Source organism: Peromyscus eremicus, chromosome 20 (assembly GCF_949786415.1).
Source record: "Peromyscus eremicus chromosome 20, PerEre_H2_v1, whole genome shotgun sequence".
NCBI classification, from domain to species: Eukaryota; Metazoa; Chordata; class Mammalia; order Rodentia; family Cricetidae; genus Peromyscus; species Peromyscus eremicus.
The window spans coordinates 7,861,836-7,887,122 of record NC_081436.1 but is presented as its reverse complement, the minus strand read 5'-3'; the positions used below and the strand labels follow the sequence as shown (position 1 = coordinate 7,887,122).

General features: G+C 43.3%; 1 protein-coding gene across 2 annotated transcripts in view; it reads left to right on the top strand.

Annotated features, from left to right (window-relative positions):
* Positions 1-25,287, top strand: part of Ano6 (anoctamin 6) — a 186,644-nt gene that overhangs the window by 46,565 nt on the left and 114,792 nt on the right. The gene's annotated exons all lie outside the window — the stretch shown is intronic.

Genomic DNA, 25,287 nt, shown 5'->3' with positions numbered 1-25,287 from the left:
CGAGGTAGGAGGACAGAGAAAGGAGGAGACTTTGATCTGTTCCTAGATTAGCCACAACACCATCACCACGCACGCTCTCTCCTGGCCTCTCGTCCTGTCCTCAAGACCAGGGACTTGAAGCAGATGGTTTCGAGTCCCCTTTTCCTCACAGGTTCATTTCGTTTTAGGAATTAAGATGACATGTCACTGAAATGTGGATTCATGTTCTCAGTAGTGAGGTGATGTTCATTTCAATCAGGAAAATAGGAAAGCTAGTAGTTAAGAGGTGTTTTTCCCTCTTTGTCCCCTGGAAGGGAAGGCCTTCTGGGAGCACCTGCCAGGACCTCTGTCCTTCCTGTTAAAGCTCTGTGTGTGGAGATAATAGTTCTAGCTGTCTATTCTTTTCTCCAAGTTGCTTTTCTCAGCTGGGACGGAAGGCAGTGGGCATTACCTGTCACTGTGGTTTTGACTGGAGAGTTTGATCATTGTGACCACAGCATACTCCACTGTGGTCAGTACAGTGACTAAGGAGAAAACGGGATTGTGACGTCCTTGACCCTGTGGCCTAAAGACTGGGGATGGCGTCCCTTGGGCGGATCCTGTAGGCTGATCGACCACTACCCCAGTTGCAAGCCAAGAGTCACCTTGGCAGGGTATACGGATTATATTCTGATAGTTCAAGCAGGTGATTGTTATTTACTCGATTCTTTCACTGACATTTGGGAGCCATTATTTTAGGGACAGGAGGCCAGAAAAACAACTCAGACTCTCAAGTATTTGCAGAACTCAGGGAAGAAAAAAAAAAAAAAGACAGAAGCCAGGACCCCTGGTCAGCTGACCCTCTGCTGTCAATCATAGGAACTGTTTGAGACTCAGCCTTCCTCAGTCGACATCCGTGTTTCTCCTTCACAGTAGATCTTCTTGTTCAGAGAAAATGGGAACTTTTGAGGGGCACAGCCTCGGCTTATGTCTCCTGCCCACCAAAGCACCCGTGCAGATACTACATATGTTATATATTACTTGAATAGTTGCAACCGCATTTTATATTTCTATGTTGCAATGCAGTATAAGTGTATATGATTCTACTGTCATTTCTCACTTTTTCTTGTATGAACATGTGGGGTTGTGCACATGAGTAGTGTGTGTGTATTTGTTCATGTGGTTATGTGCACATGTCCATATGGGCGTGTGTGCTTGTGGAGACCGGAGGTTGGGGGGCCTTCCCCTATCTCTCCACCCTATTTTTTTTTTCTTTTAAGACAAGGTCTCTCACTGAACCTGGAGCTCACTGATAAGCTAGGGCAGCTGGCTAATGAATTCTAGGGATCTGCCTCTCTGTCCCCCTTCCCCCCACCCTCCCACCTGCAGCATTAGGGTTACAGATATCCCACATTTGCCTGGCCTCTTACGTGGGTGCTGGGGATCTGAACTCAAGTCCTTGTGCTCGAAAGGCCAGTGGTTTACTGACTAAACCATCTCCCAGCTCCCCACGCCTGTTTTCGATGCTCACGTCTTCACCTAATGATGACTGTTTTCTTCAATGACCACCTCCCGCTTTTCTTTCATCCTTTTCTCTCAATAAATTTGTATATGTAAGACTATATCATATGGATACATAAATTTCATCTGCAAAATAAACCACAGGAAAGACATAAAATATGCTTTCTTTAACTTTATGGTCACCTAGGTTCTGCTTTATGCCATTGATTCTTTATCAAAGATTTATTAGAGTCAGTATACAAAGACCTTGGCTAGGCCCTGAGGGTCTGTAGCAGAATAGATGATATAACTCCTTTTCCCAAGATGCTTGTAGTCTCTCATTAATTTTTTTTAACTTTTAATTGGCATAGTAATTGTACATACTTATGGAAAACAGTGTGAAACACACACACACAGATACCATATCAGAATAACTGATATGTATTTGTTTATGTTGGGAACACTCAGAATTCTTTCTACTAGGTATTTGTACAATTGATTGATAGTATCTGTTGTTTTTGCACTGTGCTGTGGAACATTAGAAGGCTTTATCTGACCGTACCCCTGTGCCTACTAACTGCCCTTACCAACTACTACTTCTACTACTACTACTACTACTACTACTACTACTACTACTACTACTACTACTACTTCTTCTTCTTCTTCTTCTTCTTCTTCTTCTTCTTCTTCTTCTTCTTCTTCTTCTTCTTCTTCTTCTTTTCTTTTTTTTTGAGACAGGGTTTCTCTGGGTAGTTTTGGTGCCTGTCCTGGATCTTGCTCTGTAGACCAGGCTAGCCTTGAACTCACAGAGATCTGCCTGGCTCTGCCTCCTGAGTGTTGGGATTAAAGGTGTGCAGCACCGCCACCCAGCCCTGCCCTCACTATTACATATTTTCAAGATTCTAGAAACCACGATTCTGCTCTATTTCCACAAGACCATTTTTGCTTCTGCATAGAAGTAAAAAAGATGCAGTGTGTTGTTGGGGAATATTATTTTAAGGTGTGTTACTTTTGTTTATGTTGAATTTGTCTAACTCTGTGAAGTTGTGTTACTGTGCCTGTCTAAAACACCTGATGGTCTAATAAAGAACTGAACGGCCAATAGCAAGGCAGGAGAAAGGATAGGTGGGGCTGGCAGGCAGAGAGAATATATAGAAAGAGAAATCTGGGAGGGAAGAAGTACCCAGAGAAGGAGGAAGACATTAGGGGCCAGACACCAGCTACACAGCAAGCCACAGTGTAAGAAAGAATGAAAGGTATACAGAAATAGAGAAAGGTAAAAACCCAAAGGCAAAAGGTAGAAGGGATAATTTTAAGTTAAGTAAGGCTGGTTAGCAACAAACCAAGCTAAGGCCATACATTCATAATTAAGAATAAGCCTCGGGGGCTGGAGAGATGGCTCAGTAGTTAAGAGCACTGACTGCTCTTCCAGAGGACCCATGTTCAAACCCTAGCACCCACATGGTAGCTCATACCTGTCTGTAACTCCAAGATCTGACACTCTCACACAGACAAACATGCTGTCAAAATACCAATGCACATAAAATAAAAATAAACAAATTCTTAAATCACACAGTGAGGCTTATTCTTTTTTTTTTTAAATCTGGGAGTTGGGTGGTGCCCCACCCCACCCCCCCGAAAGAAAAAAACAGCTAACAACAGTGTGTCTTTCTGTGCCTGGCTAATCTCACTTAACACAGTGTCCTCTGGTTCCATCCATGTTACTACAAATGGCAGAAATTTCATGTCATTATGGTAGATGTTACTTTGTTATTCCACACAGTTCTTTGTCCGTTGATGGAGATCTAGCTGATTCCACATCTGGGCTGTTGTGACCAGCCTTGCTGTGTATATGAGGGAGCAGATGTTGTAGACACTCAGCTGCCTTCTAATTCTCTCTTCCATGGCCCCGCCCCCTCCCCTTCATTATGTTTGAGAATTGAGACAGGATAGCATACCTACTTAGGAGCCTGCCCCTCTCCAGGTAAGGTCTAACCATGTAGCTTAGATGATTAATTTAATTTAGCCTTAAATTCCTTTTCCTCCTGTCTCAACCTCCCTGGTGTTGGGACTACAGGCCTGTACCACCACACCCAGGCTTAACAGTCTCTTTTTAGCCAGATGTCTTTTTTTTAAATGTAAAATTTGCCTCATTTATTTGAAAGTCATTTATAACAAGATTGCCCGTATTTTATTTATTGCCCATATTTTATTTCCTGTCTCCCTTAGTATAAAATACACTTTCTCTTCTCTGATTTCTTTAAAATTTTTTATTGTAAATTGATTGATGAATTTTTTTATTGAAAATAAATTTTTTTATATACTGTATCTGATCATGTTTTTTCCTCCCTCATCTCACAGATCCTCCCCTCCCCCCACCTTTCCAACTCTAGCCTTCTTTTACTCTCTCTTTAGAAAACAAAAAAGGCAAACAAACCAACCAACCAGAATAAAAAAAACAAACAGAAAAAAAATAAAAATCATGCAGAGACACACACACACAACCCATAAAAGCACAAAATCGAAAACCATAACGTATAAGCCAAAGACCAGTAAAATAAAAAATGCCCAAACAGAGCATAAGACCAGAAATTTTTTAAAAAATCAAAAATACCATTGAGTTCGTTTTGTGTTGACCATCTACTGCTGGGCGTGGGGCCTGCCCTAGTGTGTTAGCTAGACTGCTACTAAAATGATAGTCCTAGTTCTCTACATTAGAGAAATAACGCACGCTGCTTACAAACTGCGAAATGGTTCCTTCCTAGCAAGTCACTAAAGGATTTACAGCACACAGCTACTCTTACAGAGTTTTGATTTTTTCCCCCAAAGGTCACTTTGACAGCTAAGAGGAGATGGGGTCAGGAAGAGGGGAAAAGTTGAGAGGACAGACGAGAGGGAAGTAGCCTGGGATGACTGGTGGGGCAAGATGAAAAAGGGAAGAAGACAAGAGCTCAGAAACCTTAGCACCACAGGACGCTGGGTGTGCTGGCATAGGGCAGAGGAGCCAGCGTCTTTGGAAATGAAGGAGAGAGGACTTTTGGGTGGGAGTGTGCGTCTGAGACGCTAGGACATTTCTCTGTGGCACTGTCACATAGACAACGGGGACATCGGAGATGAGAATCTGGAGATGAGAAATGAAACCAAGCCAGGCACTGGAGCCAAGATGTGCTAACAGATCCCATGGCACAGTCTGTGGGGGAGCCCTAAGTGTTCCCAGAAGGGGAGGTCCAGTTAAGGAGGAGATACCAGTAGAAGAATCCAGAGAGGCAAGAGGGATCTCCCACACAGAGGACACCCCTGTAATCTCAGTGCTGGGGAGGCCAAGGAGGAGGGGGATCTTGACTAAAGGTCAGCTTCAGTCACAAAGGTGCTCAAGGCCAGCCCAGGGTGCAGAAAAACTGACACCCCTCCCCCCAACACGCCAATAGAATGCCAACAAGAGTCTTTAAAAGTTGTCTTGGTGATCACTGAGATGTTTGTGGGCCAAAAATGTAAGATGGACATCAGGCTTAGTAGGTGTAAAGTCCACGGTCGACCTTTGCCAGAGCAGGTGGAGGCAGAATGCACGTTGGAGGAGTGCCAGCAATACCTAGATGCTCATCAGTAGTAGTAAGGATTTGGACTCTTTTCATTTTTGTTTTCTTGTATTGCTGGGGGTCAATCTAGGACCTTGTGCATGCAAAGCAAGCCTGTCACCATGGAGCTGCAGTCCCATCCCTTAGGATTTTGGACTGTGTTACATACTGTGCAATAAGTGCGCTGGAGAAGGCTGATTAAGGTTGTTGTTTTAACTGCTTACGATAACCTTATCTTTATTGTTTTATTCCGATTATAAAGCAGTATATACTTAATGGAAAAGTTTTAAGCTTTAAACATATAACCGAGAATAATGTCTATAACTATGTTTCTTTATATGTAGCCACAGTCATCTGAGATATGCCCGTCCAGATTCCTGTGTGTTAACACACACATGTGTGTGCGAAGACTAACAACAGTTTACAGAAGTTCAGTTTATGGAGATACAGGTTCATGGAATTGCTTCCTTCCTCGTGCTGAGTGAGCTGCTGTGGAATCTTCTACGGATTGTACTTTGTTCATGTCGGATGCTCCACCGTGTGCAGCTAGCTGTACTGTTCTGTTGTGCTGCAGCATTTTCTGGATGTTTGAGCTTTTTAAAGACATTGTTGTGCTCTCATATGGCTTTTCTCTGAACATGTATCCTCCTTGGGTATGTTTGTATCTTTTCGTATCTGTGTTGCAAAGTTCCTGAAGTGGAATTGTGGGGTCAAAGGACAAACACATTTGACATTTTGATAATGCTTCATTATCGAAAGAGCTCTTTTTTTTTTTTTTTTGGTCATTATCATTGTTAAATATAGATAGAAGATACGTGACCATGAAAAATGTTGATGTTGAGAAGAATAAAAAATAATTGAGGTCACGGAGAAAAAATGCTGAGTAGTCAAAAGTAAGAAAGCTGGTGGGGATGGGACCCATGGTCTAGGAAGTGGCTTTGTGCTGAGGTCAGAGGGGAGAAGCCTCCTCCTGGGCCGTGGTTCCAGCCGTAAGGAGGAGGGAGGGTGGGTGGCAGACGACAGGATCCCCAGCATTGCTATATCCACAGAGCTTGTGGAGTGCAGGCATTCAAAACGCTGCGCCACTTCAATGTGTAGTGGAATAATTAGTTACTCCTTCCGGGAGCTTAGAAGTGGTTCATGTAATGGCATCAGTTACTGTGTTCTTAAAAATTAAATGTTAAGATTTCCTACTGAATTTCCTAGTTGAGGATTAGGAAGGTCCTTCTTGCATAGTGAACTCTGGCCCAAATCAGAGAAGACACCCAGTTTAGTCATTACAAAATTTTAGTGTTTGGTTAGCCTATCTTAATTATACATAATGGGTCTCATTATGCCATTTTCCTGTATGTCCACAGTGTCTTCAGGTCATCTTCACCCCGCCCGTCTACCCTCTCTTGTCCTTTTCCCGTTTTCTTATCCCATTCCCACTTTCATTTGTTGCTTATGTGTGTGTGCACACACTGGCGTCTGACCCAGTGAGTTCCGTTATGGTTTGTTTACAGGAGCGTGGCTGGGAGTTTGCTTATAAGTCACGCACATGACACCCATGGTTACACCACCGAGGAAGGTCTCCCCATTCCTCATCAGTCATCATCTCCACCTAAATCCTCAGAGATGGGCAGGGCCTCACGAACCCCAGCTCCTACCATGACAGGGTGTTGGTAAGCCCAATCTTACATGGATCGTGTATAAATAACCATGGGTGTTTTGAGTTCAGTAGTTCAGCAGCCACATTATGCCTAGACGTCAGCATTCTGACGTGTCCTTGCTTCTCCAGCTCTTAACAGCTCTTTCTGCCTCTTATCTCTGATGTTCTTTATGCTCCGGAAAGGCTGCTATCAATATCCCATTTATGGCCAGGCATTCAGCAGTCATTACTGACTGCTGCAAAAAAGAAACTTCTCTGACCGAAGCTGCCGGTAGCTCTAGTGTATGGACATAAACATTGTTATTTGGAATGAAATTGGACAGGCACATCAGGTCCACTTAGCAAAGCAACAGCAGTGGCTTCCTCACTGAGGCCTCTGCTCTTCCCAGATCTGCGCTCTTGACTGGGTTTACAGGCCCAGGTAGAAGCTCCCTCGGGGCAGCAGGCCTCAAATTCAATTTTAAAAGGCAGCTGATTACTCCCATCACAAACTTGCTGCTGTGGCACCTTGTGTGTGTGGTTGGCATTGTTGCACACAGAGTTCACAGCTGAGCAGGACTGTTGATGGCAATTTTCCCTCAGTAGCCTACCCAGCACTGTCCAAGTATGGCTAGCCCACCAGGAGGAGGCTTCTGGGCCAGATCCACTGATTTACATGGATTTCTGTGGCCAAGGTGTGTGGTGTCTTCAGTAGTTGGGTCTTACCAAGTGGTTTCAGTGGGCCACCAAGAGCAGTGGCAATTATCTGTATTGTTTTGGGGTATTGGGGACTCCTCAGGAAACAGTTTGTGTGGGGGAAGCCCAGCCCTGGATGTGGGATTTTTGTTTAATAACCTTCTGGTCTCTGATAGCTGTTTTATCTGCCTATACCGGGTACCTCCGTTCAAACTTAAATTGGTTTTGATTAGCTTATCAGCCGTCAGATTTCCTTTTGTCTTTTTTTTTTTTTTTTTTTTTTTTTTGGTATATTCGTTTTGGTTGGCTCTCTTTCCCTCCCGCTCCCCCCATGTCTCTGCCTCCTGTCTGCATAAACCTTAAACCTTTCCACCTCCAGTCTCCTCCTTCAACTTTTATGCCACACATTGGTATTCCCTCCTGCTTAATTTTTCCTTTGAAGGAAAGTGTTTCAAAAGCTTTGAGAGAGAGAGATAGAGAGGGAGAGGGAGGGAGGGAGGGAGGGAGGGAGGGAAGGAGGGAGAAAAGGAGGGAGGGAGAAAGGAAGGGAGAGAGAGAGAGAAGGAGATGGAGGGGGAGAGAGTTGAGAGAGAGAGAAAGAAAGAGATAGAATGAGAGAGTAGAGTGCACACGGATACGATGCATGTGGGCTCCTCCAGGGATACCTCATCAAGGGAAGAGCCTTCCAGGGATAGCTCTTTGGGGTCATCAAGTAAAGGGCAGTGGTAGCACTTGCTCTTAGACTGAACATCTTTAACCTTCCTTTCCAATCAACCTTCAAGATCAGTGCTTCTAGCAGCTTCACGTTCATGGCACACCACTGACTGCTGTTCACAGCACCACCACTTTGACTGTGTTCGTTCCAGCCCCAGATTTCTTACCAGCTTGACCTCTCAGATGGTCCATGGTTTCCAGTGAACCTCCGTCCGGGCTTGGCTTGGGGGCTAAGCCCTGTGCAGCCATGTGCTGTCTATAGCTGTCCCTTTATGTAAGGCCATCACATGTAAGTGTCTTACCAGCCATTTTACCTGTTCTATCTCCAAGGTCTACGTCAGTGCAGACTGCACACTAAATAAATGATAGCTATTTTATGTGCGCAAGTGTGATGGATCTGTAGACTTGGCTCCTAGTCTGAGGCAGGAGGATCACAAGTTCTAAGGCAGCCTGGGTCATTTAGTGAGACCCTGTTTCCAAATCAAAAGGCCAAGAGAGAGCTGGGGTGTAGGGATTGATGTAGAGTATTTGTTTAGCACTTAGGAGGGCCTGGGTTGAGCTTCCAGCTGAAAATGTGTGAGGCCATAGTTTAAAACACCAGAACTGGAAAATGAGAGAGAGAGAGAGAGAGAGAGAGAGAGAGAGAGAGAGAGAGAGAGAGAGAGAGAGAGAGAAGCAGACAGAATTACAAGGACAAAAGTAGACGTTAGAGATGCACTCACAAAGGAGCAGCAACTGAAGACGTTTGACCTTGCAACAAGTAGCAGAATTATTGCTCTGGAGGGAACAGCAGCCTCAGCCATGTGTATCATTCCCATCATAACAAATTAAGTGCATGTCTAAGAAATCCAAAAGAGCTCGAATCTCTAAGGTGCTGTAGCTACCTTCATACACATACCATTAAACATGTCAAACAGTACTACATTGTGGGATGCTCTGGGTAAATGTCTGAACATCTTTAGCTGCATCTTGCTTACTGAGAACAATTGTAAGATCGAAGTCTCGGTTGGGGCTTGCAAAAAATTTGATGACTCTTTGGGGTCATCAGGGAAAAAGCGTGGAGCCAGATGCAATGGGAGTACTCGGACACACAAGCTTCCCTTTTGTCCCATCGGCCACCCCAGCAGCAAGGAGAGCAAGAGTGATCAGCTACCAACCACCACCAGCAAGGAGAGCAAGAGTGATCAGCTACCAACCAGCCAGGAAGAGTGGAAAGTTACAAAACACGATTAAATAAAAAAAAATACCAGGAAACTGAGAGGTTCAAAGAGCCGGTTGTTTGAAGTTTTCTAAGACGCTGCATTTAGGGCTGAGAGATGCCATTGTCACAAGGCTGTCAGGGTAATTACGTGGAGTCACTACATTGCAGGGACAGACTACCAAGCGGGTTGTAGGTGCCACAGGCTCTTAAGCATCATTCCTGGCACAGAGCCAGATACTGCTTGTACATGCTGTCTCTCTGCATCCAGATCCGTTTCCCTCAGAACAAGCAATTTACCCGGACTGGCTAGTGAACTCGTAGGCTGACTGTTACCACCTCCCCCTCTTCCTTTAGTGAAAGATTGGCAGGAGAGCTCCATGCCCACATCTGAGAAGTCACCTTGAGGCTCCACATGAGGGGGGCTGAGATGGACTTTTGCTGTAGGGCTGCACTTGACCGGCACCATAAGCTCTGACGGATGGCAACACATACGTGGTGACTGGCTGAACTCAGATCACCCGAGCTGTTCAGTTTTATCTTCTCTGAAATGTTAACATGAACAACAACAACAACAAAAAAAAAAAAATGGAGCCTTTGGGATGGAACTTTTGTCTCCCTTAGTCTGTTATTTATTAAATAGTGACTTAAAACATTTCCTTATGTCCAAAACTTAGAAAAGCATTCAATGGTGAGTGCATGAAAATGGGATTTGGTTTGAGTATTCTTCGTTTCAGGGGGCGGGGAGGTATTTACACATTTATGCATGCTTTCTTATTTTCTGTAGTGTTGAGTTCTGACACTGAACTGCATTCTCTGCCCCATACTTCCTTAATTTCTGCTGTAAAAGGGCATGCAATAAGCTGCTGGAAGCATCTTTCTCAACCTTCTCCATTTGCATTTCTTCTTAATTGCAGTACGAGAACTTGCTGGGTATTTCCCACATATAGACACCAAGCTAAATGTCACACACACACGCACTATACTTTATTCAAAACAAGCCTGGGTGGGAAGGAAGGATTGTTCCATTTTCGATGCTAACTGAAGTCTATGCTGCCCAGGTCAGTTAGGAAGTGGTACGTCTGGGGTCTGAGTTCAGATCTGCCTGCCTCCAACAACTACCCTTTATAGACAGTGTGCATTCATCTGCGGAACCATCAACAGGGTATTACAGTGTGCCTAGCAGCTGGGACACTACTGTACTCTCGTTCAGCTATGAACAAGGGCAACACTGTGCCCTCCGAGAGCTCAGGATCAGTGCAGACTTAGGACTTAGATGACAGTAGAGAGAACAGAGAGGAAAGAGGCAGAATGGCAGAAGACCCAAAGGCGGTGGTGTAGACGTCTGACCCCTGAGCTCCTGGGTTCAGACTTTAGACACAGTGTTGGACTTCTCTGCACCTCCTCAGTGGTGCAGAGGTAGTGATGGCACTGATCCTGCCAGCTCAGGCTGGTGTCGTATGTCATGATTTGCCTGGACAGAGCTTAGATGTGAAATGGGCGCCGGGATGCATGAAGGACTCTGAGTCGTGGCTGCTTTTTCTAGGCCCGTGGGAGTGGAGAAGTAAGTAGCTGGCGTCAGGGTGTAGCCCCTTCACCCGATGTGGTTCATTGAGGAACAGGATGAATGGGAGAGCCGGGCATTTGCGACGCTTTTTGTGAAAAGCATAATGGAGGATAGATGTGCTAAGATGAAGTGTGTCTGGTGTGGTTGTGTTTCGCAGCCAGTGTGGAAAGTACAGATGTTTTTTTAAAAAATTAAAAATCCCTTGACTCAGCACTGCATATTTTGCTTAACTTTCTTTTTATTCCCACGAAGTCTTAGTCTTAGTCTATTTATTCTATAATACATAGAAGCATTGTTTCCTCCTTGAAAAATCACGCACTGTGCACTTTATTGGCCTATGGCCCCCGCCAGAGGGGAGAGTTGGGATCTTGACACCATGTGAGGTCTCTACCCATTCCCACCCACCGTGGTGCTGGTCTCCAGCCTGGAGAGGGTTCAGTTTGAGGGGGTGGAACATGGGTTGAGCTTCCCTGTGTGTAGACAGTTCCTGCTGCCTGGTGCAGTCCAACCCACATCAAGTAGTAGATGTTCTTAAACTTTTTTTCATTGTGGTAAAATATATATAACCTAAAATGTACCATCTTACCATTTGTAATTATATAGCCCAGGGACATATAATACATTCACATCGTGGTCTATCCATCCCCCGCATCCAACTCCATACTCTTTCATCTTGCAGATAGAAAACTACACCCATTAAACCTAGCTCCCCATGTTCTCCTCCCCTGACAACCACCATTCCATTTCATGTTTGTGTGGAGATAACCTCTGTGGTACTTCATATAAATGGAATCATGTATTTATCATCTTATGACTGCTTATTTTACTTAGCATAATGCTCAAGATTCTCCCATGTGTCGCATATTTAGATTTCCTTCCCATTAGGCTGAGCAGGATTCTGTATGTACAGGCCACGTTTTGCCTGTTATTCATCTGTTGATAGACATAGATAGCCTCAACCATTTGCTGTTGTAAATAATACCTTGTTACACGTGGTATGCAAATATCTATTTGAATTTCTGTTTTCAATTTTTTTGAGGTAGGAGACAAACCAGTTTCATAATATAGCTTCCTACTCCCCACACCGCCACAGAAATACATTACAAGTTTTCTGTGTGACTTCTCTATTTAAAACAACCCATTCTTATTATCATACAAGCACCTAAATATTGCTTCCTTTATAATTATAAAAACAAGAAGTATAACTAATATTAAAGATTTTGTGATGCATCAGATTTCTTACAAAACTGAAAACACCAAAACATGTGTGTCCTCCACTAATACAGATTTTGGTAACTTTTTTCTGTTAATTTAATTATGAAAAATACTGTATCATTCCCCCCCCCACTTTACCCAAATTTAGGATTCATTTCCTGGCCTAGAGTTGTTTGTAGGTGATTGCTAGGTGGTGTTGGTGTGGTGGGGACCCAGCCTGTGAGGCAGTTAGAGAGGCTGTGGTCCCCCTTCCCCCTTCCAGCTGGTCTCCATTCTGAGGAACTGGCCTGCTTACTGCTCCACATGTCTGTGGCAGTCTGCTGTGATGGGGTTTACATTCTTTTGTCCTGTGGGGGAAGCGTTCTTAGTTCTTACAGATTCATAATCCCTTACAGTAAACATTCAGAAAGTGCTAGAAGGAATTTTCTGGTTATCCCTCTGATTGTTATGCCCGGCAGACATGAGCCCACTTGATCAAGTGCTTAAGAGTGTTGTTCCAGGGCCTGCTGAGGCTGCGTCTCAATACACAATGAACACATGGAAGAGTCCTTTTGTTTATACATTCTGAATTCTCAAGGTGAAAAATTTTGTTCTAGAAGATTTAAAGTAAGGGGATGTGAACTTGTACAGGCCTTTTTGTTGGTTATCACTGCTCATTTGTATGGTCTTAATTTTTTCAGGCTGTAAAAACTCATTTTGAAATCAGGCCTGCTCTGGTAGATGGGACATGGAGTTATGCCTCAAATATAGTTTGAGTTTATGGGCAATAGCAGTTTGAATGGTGTCCTCTTTCCTTCCCAGGACATGTACAGTCACTATAATTGAGAAACCTACAGGCCAATGACTAGACCAAATTTCACCTGAGCCTTAGCCAACAGCAAAGCCAGGGTGGTGTGCATTGGGAACCCTGGGGGCCCTAGGAGACTGGACCCCTCAGATGTCAAGTAAGAGTGAGCCTTCCAAGATGTGCTTAAAATATATTTCTATAATGAATACCATTTGTCTTTCATAGAGCCTCAACTGTTGCAGCCATGACTTAGAAAATGAAAATGCCAAGTCAGCACAATTAAATAACATTACTCTTCAGTTATCTAATAGACCCTTTTAATTTAAAGGTGCGTATTAAATGGGAAAAGTTTATAGAAATATAAAAGTTGATTGTGTGGAGTTCAAAGGGCCCCAGAATACCAAGACAGTTTTGAAAAAGGAGAAAGTTGGGAGATTCACATGACCTGATTTTAAAACTTAATGCAAAGCCACAGCCATCAGCAGTGTGGTGCCACAGCGGAGTCTGGGTCCAGAAGTAAAGTCTTATCTTTGTGCCAGTTGAGTTTTCCACAAGGGAAGAGAGGAGTGAAGGGTCTCTAACACGTGGTGTTGTGTTGGCTGAATTTCCACACACAGAGTGGGGCTGAGTGCCTGCCTCGCACTTTATCTACACATTAACTCAGAGTCAATCAGTAACCCAACTGTAAGAGTTAAAACCATAAATATCTTAGAAGAAAACAAAGACAAATCACATGACCTTGAATTTGACAGTGACTTCTTGGAGAGACACAAAAAGCTGGAGCAACAAAAGAGCTATAAACAGATAACATCAAAATTAGAAACATGTGCATCAAAGGGTATTGTTGAGAAATGAGGCCTTTTTTAAGGAATAATAATCAGAAATTATGTATCTAGACAGTCTTTAGTATCCAGAGTACATAAATAATTCCTGTGCTCCACAAAAAGACAGCTCATCTGAAAACTGGGGAAAGGTCTTGAGCTGGCAAGTCTCTATAGAATATGTACAGATGGCCAGTAGCAAGGGAAACGTATCCCAGCAACACTGGTCATTAAACACGTGCAAATTAAAACCTCAGGGTTACTTCACACCTACCTGGATGTCTGCTATTGAAAAAAGCAATCAGCACAGAAAAGAACAAGGGCATGGGGACATTAGAACACTCAGACATGTGAATGGGATTGTCACACACCAGCAACCTTGGCAAACATTTTGGTAGCTCTTCTAAAAGCTAAGAAGTACTGTCCAACTCCCCAATTCCAATTCTGGGTTTATACTCAGAAGAACTGAAAAACAGGAACTTAGATGTCTGCTCAGATTCACTAAAGCACTGTTTGTAATAGCCCAAAGATAAAAGTAATCCAAGTATTCAACAGTAGGTAAGTGTTCAAACAAAATGTGGTATATGTAGACAATGGAATCAATCATAAAAAGGATCGTGGATGAAACTTCAAAATACTACACTAAAGTGAAATACTAAGACAGACGTTGGACTGGAGAGATGGCTCAATGGTTAAGAGCACACTGGCTGCTCTTCCTGAGGACCTAGATTCGATTCCCAGCACACACATTGTGGCTCACAACTGTCTCTTAATTCTAGTTCCAAAGGGATATGATGCCCTCTGCCAGCCTCATTGGGCACTTGCATGTACATGGTGCACAAACATACATGTGGGCAAAATACCTGTACACATAAAATAATAATAAAAGACAGATACTGTATGAGTCCAGGTGTATGTCATATGTAGAAGAAGGCAAATGAATAGGAACAGAAAGATTTTAGAGGTGGTCCGGCAGAGGGAAAGGGGAATTGGGAATTATTGCCTAATGGTTACAGAATCTCTTGGGTGATTGATTTTGTAATAAGTGGTAACAGTTGGCAACTGTTAGTGCTACTAAATGGTCCACTGAAAAATGGCTAACATCAGTAATGTGTATATATGAGACTGCTAGAAAACCTAAGTTGGTAAAAGAACAAATGACATCAGTGTGTCTCTTGTGAGTCCACAGCGCGTACACACAGGGATGCTGTAAAGCACGAACTAGCCGTGTGGGCTGTGAGAATGAACAGTGTGATGGTGTTTTCAGCTCTTCTGAAGCAGACATGTTGGGCTTCTGAGACATATTCAGAGCTGAGTTATTGGGGAAGGGCGTGGTGACAAAGTGCGTTTATAAGAGGAGCCCAGATTGGCACTAAACGGGGAATGTGCAAGGGTGGTGCTCACCGGAGCTCTTCTTGGGGATGCTGCTGGGGATGTTTGTGGATGGAAGTCATCTTTAGAAATGGTTTCTCTTGGCCTGGAGCCAAGAGGGCCAGAGGCTTCCTCCCGTTTTGTTCTACTGTGGAATGCCTTGGGCTCTTGGTAGGGGAGTTTGGTGATGGGCTAGAGAACTGGGTAGGGTGAGAGGCAGTTTGAGTCTTTTCCTTCTTGCAAGGGTTCACCAGGTATTTGAGGAATAGTGTTTAGAAGAGACACGCCACCACGCCTTCTTTGCGTATGCAAGTCTCACGGTGGCTCAGTGTGTCTGGAGATAGAACTTCCTTCTGATGTAAGTAACTACATTCACTGGGAAGAATGACAGGGCACTGGGAACTAACTCATCCTGCTTATCTTTCTGCGGCTGTGATAAAACGCCATGGACAAAAGCAAGAGAGGAACAGGTTTATTTCAGTGTACAGTTTTAGTCCATTATAGAGGAAAGCCAGGGTGGGAACTGGAGGCAGGAACCGGAGGCAGGAACTGAAGCAGACATCATAGAGGGGTGCTGCTTACTGGCTTGTGTAGATGTAACCAACTGTCTTATTAAATAAGAAACACAGAGCCGATTCAGAGAAGAAAGCCAAGAGGTCAGAGCTAAGAGCCTTACCCTTCCTGCTTCAGCCAAGAGAGCTCTCCAAAAGGACCTACTTCCTGTGTGTTTGTCTTTATATAGTCTAGCTGTTCTGCCTTCTCATTGGTTGTAAACCCAAACACATGACTGCCTCGTCACTGCCTGTCTGTAGAGACTTCCAGGTCTTCTATGGTTGGTATTGAGATTAAAGGCGTGTGTCTCCAATGCTGGCTGTATCCTTGAACACACAGAGATCTACCTAGCTCTGTCTACCAAGTGCTGGGATTAAAGGCGTGCACCACCGCCACGCTCTTGCTATGGCTCTAATAGCTCTGACCCCCGGGCAACTTTATTTATTAACATACAATTAAAATCACATTTCAGTACAAGTAAAATACCACCATAGGCTTGCTCTCCGTGGTTTTCTCAGGTTACTTTCTTATACACCCGGCACTCGAGGACTGCCTGCCCACCACCCACAGTGGACTGGGTCTTCCTGCATCATTTATCAATCAAGAAAATGCCCCCTGGGTCAGTCTGATGGGGCATTTTCTACATTGAGATTTTCTTATCAGATGACTCTAGCTCATGTCGAGTTGGAAAAAAAAAAAACCCAAAACAAAAAAAGAAACTAACCAACACACCTGACTGCTTGTCAAGGCGACACACAAGCACATCACTATTAAATCATAAACTTCCCTTTCTCTTTTGTCCAAAGATGTCGTGTTCATATTACAGTATAAAACACAGTGCAAGTTTGAACATCCCACAGTTTTTAAAGGAAAAGTCAGCACTTTAAAAGTCTAGTCTCTTTAGAACATCCAAAGTCTCTCTAAAAGTCTAAAATCTCTCTGAAAATACAGTCTCTTAACCATGGGCTAAAATAAAAAATAGATTACAAAATTCGTGTTTCAAGAGGTAAGAACCAGTGTATAGCCACAGTCTGAACAAAGTAAAACCAAACTATAAATTCAGTTCTGCAGCTTAATGTCTTACACCTAGGATTCACTCATGATCTTTGGAACCAAAGTGCTTGGGCAGCTCCACCTCCTGGGCCCTGGGCCCCACAGCTCACCCAGCACATTTTATAGGCTCAGGCAGGCTCCCCTCCGTGGTTGCTCCTTCCCCCTGGCCTCTGTTCAAGGACTCTGATCCTGCCGCATGGTGCCAAGCCTCAGCTTTTCTCCGTGACCCCTTCCATCCTGGGGTCTCCACTGCCACTGAGGCTGCACCTTCACCAGTGGCCTCTCCTGACCTCTCACAGTGCCAAGGCTCAGCTGCTCTCCATGACTCCTTTGTGCCCTCAAAACCAGTATCCTGTGGGGGAGTTGGGAGACTGTTACTCATTCCCTAATTCAGCTGTCAGTTTGAGATGCTGCCTCGGCCCCCTCTGGACACTGCTGACCCTGAGGAATATTCCCTGAAGATTTCATCTCAGTGATGCTGGTCTCCTCTTAATCACATCTGATTTCTCAGCTCCAACCAACCAGATGCTGTAGTAGAATATTATTTTAAGGTGTGTTACTTCTGTTTATGTTGCATTTGTTTAACTCTGGGAAGCTGTGTTACTGTGCCTGTCTGAAACACCTGATGGTCTAATAAAGAACTGGCCAATAGCAAGGCAGGAGAAAGGATAGGTGGGGCTGGCAAGCAGAGAGTATATATAAAAGGAGAAATCTGGGACAAGGGATCCAAGATCAAGCAGCCAGAAGAAGAGGAGGACTCCAGGGGCCAGCCGCCCAGCTACACAGCAAGCAACAGAGTAAGAGTAAGATTTACACACATAAGAGAACAGGAAAAGCCCAGAGGCAAAAGGTAGATGGGATAATTTAAGTTAAGGAAACCTGGCTAGAAACTAAGCCAAGCTAAGGCTGGGCATTCATAAGTGAGAATAAGCCTCTGTGAGTGATTTATTCGGGAGCTGGGTGGTGGGCCCCCCAAAAAAGACCAAAGACCAACCAACAACCAGATGCACATAACTCTTAACTCAGAATAGCACATGAACAACCTTGATAGAGTCATTGAAGAACTCTTCAAGCTCCCTCTGGATCCTCACAAAGCAGGCCTTATCTTCCAGGTTCTCACAACTGCTTAGTAAGCTCTGAACACCCAATGGCTTTTCGAGCCCAAGGTTCCAAACCTCTCCAAACAACATGGTCAAGTCTGCTACAGAAATGCCCTATGAACAAGGTACTGCTTTTTGTTCTAGTGTGCCTTCTATTTGTTGTGATACTACACTGACCGAAAGCAACTTGGCTTACAGCTCACAGTCTATCATCATGGGAAGTCAAGGCAGGAACTCAAGGCAGGAACCTGTTCAAGGGTGGCACCGCTCACAGTGGGCTGGGCCCTTCCATCAATCAAGGGAATGACACTATAGGTTTACCTACAAGACAGTCTTATGGGGCATTTTCTCAGTTGAGGTTCCTTCTTCTCAGATGACTATAACTTCGGTCAAACTGACAAAAATACTAACCAGGACAGAGCTCTGCTGGAGTGACAGAGAACTCATAGTAAGTTCTGTCATTTGTTGGTTTCCTGAGTGTCTTTAATAGACATGTGCTTCCATGAGGGCTGAGGGTTGTGCATTCCAGACAGGAGATGCTATGAGTCCCAAAGTGGAAAAGATGGGATTTGATGACGGATGGAGTGGAAGGATGGAGGGAAATGGAGAACTTGAGGATGATCTCAGCTTCTGAGCAGCAGCATCCATGGTTATGCGTCCGTCATTCAGGAAGGGAAGCATGGTGATGGGGGATGATTTGAGGGAAATATTTAGTTCTGTAAATCTCAGAATGTTACAGTTGTATGTATATTCCTAGTCCCCACCAGGAATGAGAAACTTCCTTAGCATGACAGTTTAGATTTTTATGAATGGTATACTCCTTGCCTCACTCTCTCTCCCTCACTTCTTATTTTCGGAAGTAGGTGAGGTAGATGATTCCAAAATTATCAGTGTTAGGAAAAGATGGAGAGGGAGGGGCAGGAGGGGAAAGATAAGGTGCTGTGTGGAAGCCCTGGGTTTGAACCTGGCATTTGCATTCAGCACTGACTGCATGCAGACGCCGCATTCGTGGGTTTTACAACCATTGCATGTCCATGCCAGTGCCAAGGTGGGGTGATAGATGGATTCATCCAGATTCAGCAAAGATATTTTCTGATGGATTTTCCTTTTCTCGTAAGAGAAGTAGCCAGCAGTGCTGAGGACATTGTTGTCATTCAAAAGTAGCTAAATTAACGTCTCCCCTTCCTATGCTTGCAATTTAGTTTAGAACTTAAGAAAGAGATAAAGGGTAGCGATGATCAAAATAAATGGTAGAAGGAAAAATAGTGACAAGCAGGGGTAAGGGTGTTGAAATCCAGTGAAACGCAATGTAAAGTGTCAGCAGATATTTTATAGGGTTTGCTGTATTTGCCTCAGTGAGTTTATTTTCCGTGCTGACCTTTTGATGAACGTATTATAATCTGTATTTTGTTGATAAGAACACTGAGACTTGGGTTAAGCCTGAGCTGTGGGGCTAGACTTCGTGGTGGCCTTACTATTCAAGTCTAGGGACCCATGTAGTAAGCACAGCATGGTACCCCTTGAAAGAACATTCCCATCTTTGTATTTTGTGTTCCTGCTCTAGTTTGCGTCTATTGCTGTGATAAAACGCTGACTAAAAGAAACTTGGTGGGGAAAGGATCTATTTCACCTGTACTTTTGAGTAACAACAGTTTATTGCTAAGGGAGCTCAGGGCAGGATCCTGGATGCAGGAACTGAAGGAGGCCACATGGAGGAATGCTGCTTACCAGCCCACTTCCCCTGCTTCCTCAACTACCTTTCTTATACACCAGGTTTATCTGCTCAGGAATGGAACCAGCACAGACCAGTCTGATGGAGGCAATTCCTAAATGAAGGTCTTCTGTTGTCTGTTTTTGCTCTTTGGCTGGGTCTGCCACCCAGCTACCAAATAAATCACACATGGAAGCTTATTCTTACTTATAAATGTTTGGCCTTAGCTTGGCTTGTTCCTAGCCAGCTTTATTTAACTTTAAATTATCCCATCTCTCTTTTGCCTCTGGGCTTTTATCTTTCTCTATTCCTGTCTACCTTTCTTTGTTTCTTACTCTGTGGCTTGCTGTGTAGCTGGTGGCTGGCCCCTGATGTCTTCCTCCTCCTCTGGCTGCTTCCTTTGCTCCTCCCAGATTTCTCCTTCTGTATATTCTCTCTGCCTGCTAGCCCCGCCTATCTCTCTCTCTCTTGCCTTGCTATTGGCCATTCAGTTCTTTATTAGACTATCAGGTGTTTTAGACAAGCAAAGTCACACAGCTTCACAGAGTTAGACAAAGGCAACATAAACAAAAGCAACACACTTTAAAATAATCTACAACATTCTTCTTCCTAGGTGACACTGGATTTTGTTAAATTGACAAAAACTAATCATTAAAGTTCCCCTATTAATATTCTTCTCAGTTATGTCTGAGTGAACCTATTTTAAAGTTCTGATGTGACCGTCTATAACCTTACAGCCTTCTCTTGGTATGCGAAATGGCATCATTCACTTGTCTCCAAAGTACAGTGGATACTGTTAAACTGAGACCAGAGAAAGGGACGCTGGAAGCTGGAGACCAAATGTGACTTCCAGGATGGTGTGGGGTGGATAGACTCGGTGGTTAAGTGACATAGGAGTGAGGTGGGGCAGGCCAGCACTTCTGGAAGGCAGAGCATGCTGAGAAGAATGTCTCAAGTGTGTTAGCCTAGTTGCTGGTGAGGGCAGGCTTTGGAATCAAGTATCATATACCCTAAGACCCAAATTCCCGAGGCTTCTATCAAGTGGGAGGAGAAAATTCCAGGTGTAGAACATCCTGGTAGGCCATTAGACATCCTGCCCTGTCGGGGTATATAAATGTGTCTACTTTCCCAGGATGAAGGAGGTCATTCCTTTGACTTACTATTTTTTTTAGTTGTACATGCACTAGATCATGGAATTTTTGAAGGCAACTTCTTTACTGTTCTTCTTGGGGTGATTTGTACCCATTTCATGGCTGTACTCTTGAGGTCTGTGTTCAGTCCCAAACACCACAAAAAGCCCATGTATAAGTAATTATATTACTTATAATTACACAATTACTTGTAATTACAGATTGCGTATGCATATGCTTCTCACCTAGCCCCTGAGTCTGCAGACTTGCCAGCATCTCTTGATTTTGTAGTGCTTCTGCATGAATGAATGCTCTTCCAATTGTAACGGCTATCAGTCAATTTTATTGATTGATTGTTTTGCCCCCCCTTTGGTTTTCAAATCATATTAGTTGGTTTGATTATTTTTAGAGGAAGAATTTCACTGTAGCCTGGGCTGGCTGCGAACTTGCTATGTACGAAGACTGGGTTGACACACCTGATCCTGCCTCCACCTCCTGAGTGCTCCTGAGTGCCAACTCACCTGACATGTTAGTCTGTTTCTATCTGGCCGTCTGTTGTCAAAGATTTTTTTTTTTCTGATATTCTTTTGATTTCTATCTACAATGCTACTTTAATCTCTTATCAACTCATGTTTAATGGGGTGTCTTTGGATTATTCCTAGCAACCCAGAAGACAAAAACAATATATCTAAAAGATGTACAGTTTTGGAATCAGACTGATTCACAGTCCAATTGTTGAACTTTTAGTTGTTGACTTGAGGTGACTGACAACCTTAAATTATTCATCGTCTGAGGGAATAAGGAGGAAAATAGGAATAAATAGATCAGACTTTTGGAAATTCTGGGCACAGATTAATATGCCCAGTAATTTTGTAGTTTCACTGTTTTTCATATTGAGTTTTTTTATATGCAAAGTCAATTTATATTTATATAGTGTTCACTTAAAACTTATTCTTTTTAAAGTATGGGTATTTGTGTCTGGTCCCCCTGGGAGGCCAGAAGAGGTCGCTGGATCCCCCTAGACTGGAGTCCCAGGTGTTGTGAGTGCTGGGAATTGAACCCAGGTCCCCTGGAAGGTCAGCAGGTGCTTTTAATTGTCATCTTTCCAGCCCCTCAATTATTTTTTTCTAACAGCATGCTTTTGAAATGTCACTTGTATCTTTGCATGGCCCTATGACATCACCAGGGAAATGGTTATCGCCAGCTTGGGATAAATATGTTGATAATAATCAGTACTCAACAGATAGCATTAGGACTTGAGCCCTGTCAGGGTCCTTAGTCCAGGCCCTTTGCACTTGACGTTGCCATTCTTATTTTTTCCCTAGCACCTGGCCCAGCCATTCTTACTCTTTTTTTTTTTTTCCAGTCCTGGGTGTTGAACTTGGGGCCTTGTACATGCTAGGTAAGTACTTTACATCATAGTCAGACCCCCAGCTCAGGCATATGTCCACTGTGTTTTTTTTAATCATTTCAGTGGTAAGCAAGCACCTCCATAAACAAATCAACTAGAGCCAACTCCTTGCCCCTGCCGGTGTATGTTAGATACTGTCTCTTCTCATTCTAATCACCTCTATTCCACAGCCCTCCTTATCATAAGCCTCTTTGGTTTTTGTCCATGGATTTCCTGAGTGTGTTTTCTGATAGGTCCTAGGTTGTCAAAGCTATAAGATTATAGATAATGACTCTATTGGCTACTTTGTATCACAATCTCAATCAGTGTTGTAGTACAGGTTATATCTTCATAACCAGGGTAGTAAATTCAGGTCACTCCTTTTCTGATTGGTACACAAGAAACCACATGACTGTCCCTTTTGGCGAGGCTGCCAGTGTCCTGTTATTGGCCCATTAATATGGCCAAACTCCTATGTAGTTTTTTTTGGTCCTTGGTTTTTACAGTGCTGAATGAGTTAGAATTAGCTCCACCTTCACACTTTATTACACAAACTGCATTGATAAAGTTTTAAAAATAAACTCACTTCCTTCCATTTATAATCATTGTTAGGTAATTAATTTACTATTAAGTTTATCAAAAGTGAATATTATAGGGCTTCTTTTGGCCTAAGCATTCAGTTATTTGATTTTTACTTGTAGTAATACAGTTGATAATATAATTTTTTTCGTTTTTATATTATCTTATGTATGTGAGTGTTTCGCCTGCATGTATGTGTACTACATGCATGTCTAGTACTTTTGGCAATCAGAAGTGGGTGTCAGATCCCCTGGAAGAAGAGTTGCAGAGGGTTGGGGACCACATGGGAGCCAAGAATTGAATCTGGGTCTTCTGCCAGAGCAGTCAGTGTTCTGAACATTCCAAAAGCTATTAAGTAAAATTATTTTTTAAGTTAGTACGTTTGTTCTCTCAGAAGTATCCCCTCACCATTTTAATAAGAAATTCTCAGTTTTTCACCTTAATTTTTAAACTATTTTTGCCAAGAAATGAATTTTTTCCCATTTGTCTGAGATGATCAGAAATGAGAGTCTCAAAGACTTCCTGAGCCCCCGAGTAAAGGAAGATTAATTATTATATTAGCATCCTGTGTCATCTGCTTCTCAGCTGTGTTCTATCCCGGGAGAAACAGCTGTAGTTCTGTCCTGCTCCCACGGCATTGCAGTAAAGCCATTTTTGTTTTTATTTGCCCCAATTCACTTTCTCTTCTGTGTTGACATTAACTGCGACTATGCTTGTGTTCGTTGTGAAAATAACCAGACCTCTGAGTTCTGTACTTTCACAAATCTGTGCCTCCACATCTTTGCCCATGACTCAGAGGAACACCTAGATCCCTCATCTTGTTCTTCTGTCACTAGGCGAGATGAACACCTTCTGAAGTCTCCCTTTCCAGAGGAGAAGAAAGGGAACACGAGGAAATGGCCACTGAGCTTTGGACCTCCGATACATGATAGATAAACTGCACATCTCATCCTGTAGGAATTTAGATAAGATGCCAAGTGAAGTCATGCCATCAGATTTATAGTGGTTGTATAAAATTATACGCAAGCATGATGTTTCATTAACTTTATAAAGCAATATATCATAAATACCATGCTTGTATTATCTTCACTGTCTTTACCGTTAATGCTGTAGAGAGGTTAGGTCTTTAATTCCAGGTATGAACCAAGCTGTACTCCATCCATGGAGAACTTCTCATATATAGACAATCATGTTTCAGACCAGTAGTTCTCAACCTTCCTAATGTGGCAACTCTTTAATACAGTTCCTCAGGTTGTGGCAACTCCCAACCATAAAATTATTTCCATTGCTACTTCATAACTGTGGTTTGGCTACTGTTATGAATTGTAATGCAAGATAACTGATATATGACCTCTGTGAAAGGGTTATGTGACACCCCACCCCCCCAAAGGGTCATGCCCCAGATTGAGAACCACTGTTTTAGGAAGTTATGAAGGTGGTCTGCAGGAATGTAATTATTTTGGATAACTGTTGTTTGACAGTTGGAATAATCAGCTCTAAATGTAACTGGCTGTATGGAAATTGCAAGCCTCCGGGGCTATTCAGAGGCACCCACCTTGATTGTCTCCTTTGCGAGATGCCCTTCAAGCCTCCCCTCGCCTCTGTTTTCCATTTCTCCTCTGGTTCTTGTGTAGAGGGTCCTCTGATGGTCTCTTCGGAAGAGGTGGCCCCTGCTTGTGCTGTCACACCTACTGGCCTTTCTTTTCAGGTCATAGGGGACACTAATATGTGAGTTTAGTGTGCAAACAAAGGTATTCAGTGGGAATCTAAAGTGTAATTTTGACATTGGGTTTTTGTTGTTGTTGTTTTTGTTTTTTTGTTTTTTAAACAGATGAATTGTCTCGACTTTTGGCTGATGACTTGGCTTTGTAAACAACCTTAGGGTCCCTCATGAATTTCCCTCTGCAAGTTGAGCTGTTTTTTTAGGCTAGTGAAAAGAGGGATTTTATTTTATTTTATTTTATTTTTTTATCAATAGGAACCAACCAGCTATTTCACAAAAACTTTTTGTGTATTTAAGAAGTCAGGTGTGTAGTGACTTATAAAATTCAGACTACTGCCACAGGTAAAAATTAAAGGCCCTGTCTAGCTGCTCTAGCAGGAACATTTGAGGATGTATGCTGCTGATAGTTCCATGTGTCAGCTCTCTTTATGTTTTTAACCTGGTCCTCTTTCATGTCAGTGGCTTGCCGAAGAGATGTGAGCCTGTCGATAAATGAGAATATCCATTCAGACCTCTTTAAACAGTTAATGATCTTTCAACGCACTTAATGATTACTTCATACCTCTTTAAATTAAGGATCTGCTTTTACAAAGTCCAAGTTAGATGGCTGTGTCGTAATTCCTAGTATAAGCCAACACTTTATTGTTATTTGCAATTTCCCAATTTTTTAAGTGCTCAGGACTGACCCAGGCAGGTCCTCTACTACTGCTGACCAAACCTCAGCACCCAACTCTTCCTTTAGGAAGTTTTTCACTTCCGGCCTCTTTTAAAGCTCTTTGTTCTAGACCCACAAGGTGCCTATGATTGGTTTGCTTTCCCAGTGTCCTTTGCCCTGGGCCAGCCCCTTTATTTATGACAGGGTCTTGATGACAGCATGAGGATAGACATGATGGAATGACCCACTTCCTGGACTTGGCTCCTTGACCTCACCTAACACGGCAGTCACCTAATACAATGGCCAGTAGTCACTGGTGGCTGCTGACCTTTTGAGTTGTGTTTCATCTGTACTGAGACACA